Source organism: Trichechus manatus, unplaced genomic scaffold (genome assembly GCF_000243295.1).
Source record: "Trichechus manatus latirostris isolate Lorelei unplaced genomic scaffold, TriManLat1.0 scaffold00008, whole genome shotgun sequence".
NCBI classification, from domain to species: Eukaryota; Metazoa; Chordata; class Mammalia; order Sirenia; family Trichechidae; genus Trichechus; species Trichechus manatus.
Genome location: NW_004443944.1, coordinates 8,117,490 through 8,124,144, shown reverse-complemented (window position 1 = coordinate 8,124,144; position 6,655 = coordinate 8,117,490).

Below are 6,655 nucleotides of genomic sequence, written 5' to 3'. Positions count from 1 at the left end.
GAAAGCGAGGGCTGGTGGAAGTGTGTGCTCCACGGCAGGGAAGGCCTGGCCCCTGCCAATCGCCTCCAAGTGCTCACCGAAGCCCCTGCAGACAGGCCCGGACCCCATCTCCTGGGAGGCCTGGAAGCAGCTCCGACCAGCTCAGAGGAAGCCTACTGGGTGGCCTCCCGGCTGTCCCCTCCACCTCCAGGCCCCGTGTACGAGCACATGAGGAGCTGGGTTGGGGCGCCCCCGCCATCCACTGCCCAAGTCTACGAATTCCCTGACCCACCTCCCAGCGCCAGGATTGTCTGTGAAAGGACCCTAAGCCTTCACAAACAGGTAAGCGTATTTCCAGATGAAATAGATGGGTCAAGGGCTGTGGAAACACCGGGGCTTAACTACCGCTGGAGTTGCCAGTGTCCACTGGGAGCGCCGGACATGCAAAAGCAATGTCTCAAAACAATATCTGTACTAATTGTTTAATGAGAAACTGGTTTGTTCTGTGCACCTTCATCTAAAGTACAGTAATAAAAAAAAGAGAGAGAAAGCCTTCCCCTGGAGCTGGCATCCTGAATTCACACTTCTAGCCTCCTAGACTGTGAAAGAATAAATTTCTCTTTATCGAAGCCATCCACTTGTGGTATTTCCGTTATAGCAGCACTAGATGACTAAGACACCCTGCTCTCCAAGGCACACCACGCTTTGTGGGGAACTGAAATCTTGATGGAGCTGTGCCCTACGGAGCAACACCAGGACCACAAGTGATAGATGTTTTTGTTGTTGTTGTTGGGTGCCATTGAGTCGATCCTGACTCATAATGACCCTATATGACAGAGCAGAACTGCCCGTAGGGTTTCTTAGGCTGTAATCTTACGGAAGCAGATCACCAGGTCTTTTCTGCCACAGAGCCATTGGGTGGGTTTGAACCACCAACCTTTTAGCCGAGAACTTAACCGTAGCACCTCCAGGGCTCCTATAGTGATGAATAAACCCATTGCCATCAAGTCAATTCCGACTCATAATGACCCTATAGGACAGAGTAGAACTGCCCCAAAGGGTTTCCAAGGCTGTAGTCTTTATGGAAGCAGACTGCCACATCTTTCTCCCATGGGGCAGCTGGTCAGATTTAAAATGTATATTCCCTTGACCCAGAAATTGTACTTCTAGAATTGCTACAGAGAGGGGTGGATTAACCAGTAAGCAAGGTATGCACAAGTTTACTTACTAATCTGTAGTGCACAATTTCACATTGATTTCACCACATCTTTGATCATTTATGTAACCAGTGTCCCAACAACAAATATCCCTACTACTGTGCAGTTGCAGGGGTGGGGGGAGGGGAGATCTATGAGGAATAAAGAGCCATTTAAATAAAAACCAACTAACAACAACAAAAACACCCAGTTGCTCACAGTGGTTAGCCTTGGGAAGTGGAATTGGTTAAGGAGAACCTGGAAGAAGGAGACAGGCAGGGGCCTTTGTTGTTCATTCCTGTGTTCCCGGCACCCAGGATGGTGGCTGGCGTGAGGTAGATAGTCAATGAATATGTGAAGAACCAATAGTGGATTAGGAAATCTAGCGGAGTGTTATGTTGAACATATGTTACATCTATAAGTTTTTAAAATATCAGTTTAAAGGAAAAGAAACACTCAGTAAATGCAGAAGGAAAACATTTTCGAAAGGAAAGGAATTAAGAGAAGAGGGGAAAAATCACGTATCATTTCTCCCAAAGCCCTGGCCTTCATGAGGTGTTAAGAATGTACAGCAGATCTGCATGGTCTTCAGTCACTGCTGGCATTTCCTGCCATCAGACACTTAGCTTTCCTCTGAAATGACACAGCCCACCTGTCCACAGCGCTGGACAGAGGTCCTGGCAAGGCCCGGGGAAAGACCATTTCCTGTAATGGAAGTGCCGTGGGGCCCCAGGAATGGGCGTCTTGCCCATCAGGCCTCCACACCAACTTCCAACGTTTCCTTCAGACAGGAAGGTGTTGATTCCTTAAACGATTTTGCATACTTTAGATTCTCTAACTCCCTACCCTGAGAGGCATGGAATCAGACAGCTGTGACACAGAACAGCTGCCCCAATAAGGCGCTGACTGCAAACGCCAGAAGAAAGCTTGGCAAGTCTTCCAGGAGTCCAGGGGTGGACTTTTCTGGAACAACTGGACCAGCTCTGAGCCTGCATGTTCAGCTGCTGCCTGAGAAGCTGGCTGAAAGCCCAGCCTTGGCTGTTTTCCTCCAAGAACAAGCCGCTTTGGTTGTATTTTGCCTTTAATTTGAATTTCTTTTCAAAACCATTTTAAAAAATGATGCTCGTTTTCCCCTTCCCCTCAGAGGAAACCAGACACAATGTCTGCTGTTCGCTGTGTATCCCCAGCACCTAACCCAGAGCCAGGTTTCTCCCAGTGGCTCAAAAAGAAAAAAAAAACCCATTGCCATATAGCAACCCTGTAGGACAGAGTAGAACTGCCACGTAGAGTTTCCAAGGAGTACCTGGTGGATTTGAACTGCTGACCCTTTGGTTACCAGCCGTAGCACTTAACCACTGCGTCACCAGGGTTTCCTCCCAGGAGCTCAATAGTATTTATTGAACGAGTGGAGGGGCCAGACACAACGTGAGGCTTGGTGACGTCGGGCCTCCTATGACTTCTAGACAACTATCGAAACTTCACTCAGGAAACGGGCATTTGCTATGAGTTGTTCTTTTTTTTTTTTTTTTTTGTTATGCTTTAAGTGAAAGTTTACAATTCAAGTTAGTCTCTCATACAAAAATTTATACACACATTGTTATGTGACCCTAATTGCTCTCCCTGTACTGTGACTGCACACTCCTCCTTTCCACCCCTGATTTCCCGTGTCCATTCAACCAGCTCCTGACCCTCTCTGCCTTCTCATCTCACCTCCGGACAGGAGCTGCCCATTTAGTCTCATGTATCTACTTGAGCTAAGAAGCACACTCTTCACGAGTATCATTTTATGTCCCACAGTCCAGTCCAATTTTTGTGTGAAGAGTTGGTCTATGAGTTGTTCTTGCCATGAAGTTGAAGTCTTCCGATCCTCCGTGACCTGAGCCCTTGCTGGTGTGGGCTGAGGTGCACGTGGAAACCACAGCTGCCAAGAGAGAGTTCACAAAACAGGGGCTCTTTTCCTCTCGAGTGTGGTTCTTGAGGTGGCCACAGTACACCACCTGGGGACCTTTCCTGCCCTTTAGTCCTTCCTTAACTTCCTTCCATGTCTGCCTTAGCTACATTTTTGCTCCCTCCTTACCCCACTTTTTTTTTTTTTTTTTTTTTTTTTTTTTTCTATCCTTTTTTTTTTTTTTTTGCCTTCTCTGTGTTGGGATCGCTTAAAGCAAAGGATATAGTTTGTGGCTTAGAAGTCAGGGGCCCTGGGTTGCAGGGCAGCCACAAACATGCTGCGTGATTGGGGACATCACACCCCTCTGCCCTTTCTTCCTCTGCATCATGAGAGGGGGAGTCCCTGGCTGGTGCAAACAGTGGATGCACTCAGCTGCTAACAAGAAGGTTGGAGGTTCGAATCCGTCCAGAGGCTCCTCAGAAGAAAGTCCTGGTGATCTACTTCCAAAAGACCACAGCCATTGAAAACCCTATAGAACACAGTTCTACTCTGACATACATGGGGTCACCATGAGTCGGAATTGGTTTTTCTTTTTCCACCTCTAGGAAAAGCCATGGTATTTTCAGTCATCTCATATGCATGAGAAAGCTGGACAATGAATAAGGGAGACCAAAGAAGAATCGATGCCTTTGAATTACGGTGTTGGTGAAGAATGTTGAATACACATGGGCCGCCTGAAGAACAAACAAGGCTGTCTTGGAAGAAGTACAGCCAGAGTGCTCCTTGGAAGTGAGGATGGCGAGGCTTTGTCTCCCGTACTTTTGACATATTATCAGGAGGGATTAGTCCCTGGAGAAGGACATCATGCTTGCAAAGTAGAAGGTCAGCAAAAGAGAGGAAGACCTTCAAGGAGATGGACTGACACAGTGGCTGCAACAATTGTGAGGATGGCACAGGACCGGGCAGTGTTACGTTCTGTTGTACATACGGCCACTATGAGTCGAATCAACTTGAAGGCACATCGTCATAATAATAATGATAGATTAAAAACCAAAACCAAACCCGCTGCCGTTAGGTCAATTCCAACTCATAGCAGCCCTATAGGACAGGGTAGAACTACCCCATAGGGTTTCTAAGGTTGTAATGCTTATGGAAACAGACTGCCACATCTTTCTCTCTTGGAACAGCTGGTGGGTTTGAACCCCAGACCTTTCAGTTACCAGCCGAGCACTTAACCGCCACCCACCAGGGCTCGTCCCTCTAGATTAAAGGTGGCCCAAATTTAAACACGGAGAAAGGTGAAGCATATCACCTTACTCCAGGTCTATAGCTGGAAGAACCCTCTGTGGTCTTCTAGATTAAAAAACAAAAAAACACTCTTCATTTTACAAAAGAGGTAATTGGTTCCCAGTGAGGTGAAAGGACCCATCCAAGGTCACAATGCTGGAGCTGGAACTCAAGCTTCCTTTTTGTGTCTGTGCAGATCCATCACTGCCACCCCCCAGGACTGACTGTGCCCCGAAGGCACAGCCCTTGTCTCATCCATCTTGGCATTTCCTTGGTCTTCACTGAGCAGCCTCTTGTGGCTGTGATGTTTTTTCTTTCCTGTGATGTTTTTATGGACTGTGACATTCAGATCTTAGGGGCACAGCCCAGTGAACCTCCATCATGCGAGCCCACCCGTGTCACCAGGATCCAGGTGAAGAAACACACAGCCAGTGCCCCAGAAGCCTCCTCCTCCCTTCTCCAAGCACTTCCCTCCCAGGGTGACCACTGTCTTGAGCTTTGTCTTACTTTTTATTCCAACTTCCTTAATGTAATATGCTAACCTGACTGTCAAAAATTGCCATCTAACGAACATATTTGATACGGGTTTAAATTCAGAGACAGGACTCTATTGTATCTCAAGGGACCAGGGCCAGATTTCTTGATGAAATTGTTCTTGGACCCACTAGTTCTTCAACTGGAGTTTCCTTCTATCTCCCCAAACCTTTTGAAACCATGTTTCTAAAAAAAAAAAAAAAAGTTTCCTTAATTGTTTGCCATCTTTAACCTACATTTTCCAGAAACGCTGGGCATTTTTGAACTGGTTTCCTTCTGTCTGAATTTCCTTTATTGTGGCAGCCCATGTACACAGGAAAGTCCCTTAGCTCTCTGAGGGTGGTCTTGTAGCCATGACTGACCCACGAAGTCAGCTATAGACATAACTGGGCCTGAAATAATAGGGGACTAAGAGGCGATGGAACAGCATTGGGAAAGGCTCTGAAGTGGGAGAGAGCTGGGCGTGTTGGAATCAGTGGGACCGTGACAGAGGAATGTCATCACATGGGGGCTGGCGTAGATGGTCACTGGCCAAAGACACAGCATGCATGGCCCCTGAGGTTGGACAGTGCATGGCCTGTGAAGCCTGGGAAGGACAAAAACCAGCTGTTGTCAAGTTGACTCGAACTCATGGTGACCCCATGTGTGTCAGGGTAGAACTGTGCTCCACAGGGTTTTTGGTGGCTGATTTTTTGGAGTAGGTAGCCAGGCCTTTCTTCCAAGGTGCCTCTGGGTGGACTCGAATGTCCAACATTTCAGTTAGCAGCTGAGGTGTTAACTGTTTGCGCCACCTGGGGACTTCAGCCTGGTAAGGAGTGTGGATTTAATCCAAAGTACAATGGCGACCCATTGAAGAGTTGGTCCCAGACCAGCCAGCCTAAGGCCATCAGGGCCAAACTCACAGTCTGACCAAGTCAGGTCCATTTTCCCACTGCAGTGGGGGATGCTGCACAGCAGGGAAAGTGCAGGGTGCCTCACAAACAAGGAAAAGGCAGCGTTATTTTGAGTTGGGGGAGGGGTGGAGTGTGGGAGTTTGAAGCAGTGTTTCCATTGGCTCAGAGCAACGCAGCACTGTGGATATAAAGTGTGGACAGCAGGTCTGGAATACAAGGGGACCCAGACTGTTGTTTCCTCAGGAATGACAAACTTAGGAGAGATGAGGACTCTTGTGTCCAAATACCCCCTTATCTGAAGCCCCACACCAGGGCTGAGAATCAAGGCAGCTTCTCAGACTCAGTGCCTCCAGGCAAGCGCGCAGGTTCCATTCTTCTTGGTATAATTCCATCAGCAATGTTCTGAGGGTTTAGGATTTTAGAGAAGGAGCCCTGGTGGTGCAATGGTTAAAGCACTTGGCTGCGGTTCGAACCCACCAGTGGCTCCTGGAGAGAAAACACCTGGACATCTGCTCCCGTAAAGATTACAGCCGAGGAAACGCTATGGGGCAGTTATACTGTGTCCTGTAGGCTCACTAGGAGTGGGAATCAGCTCAACGTTACCCAACAGAATTTTAGAGAACCGAGTTTCTCTGTAAGAAAGAAGTCGTCACTCAAAGAACGGGGTTGCTTTGACCCTTTGCAGCTGCAGGGAGTCCTTGGGAGAAATCTTCTTCCTGTTCACATTGCAGCTGGCTTCAGCTGTGTCATTATTCCAGCCCAGGGAGTGGCCTGGGGATTTTTACAGTCCGTGTTCACTTTTACTATCTCAAGCGGCACATTCAGTCACCAGCCAAACACACAAACACTAGCACTTCCTGCATGCTGTCGTGGGGCTG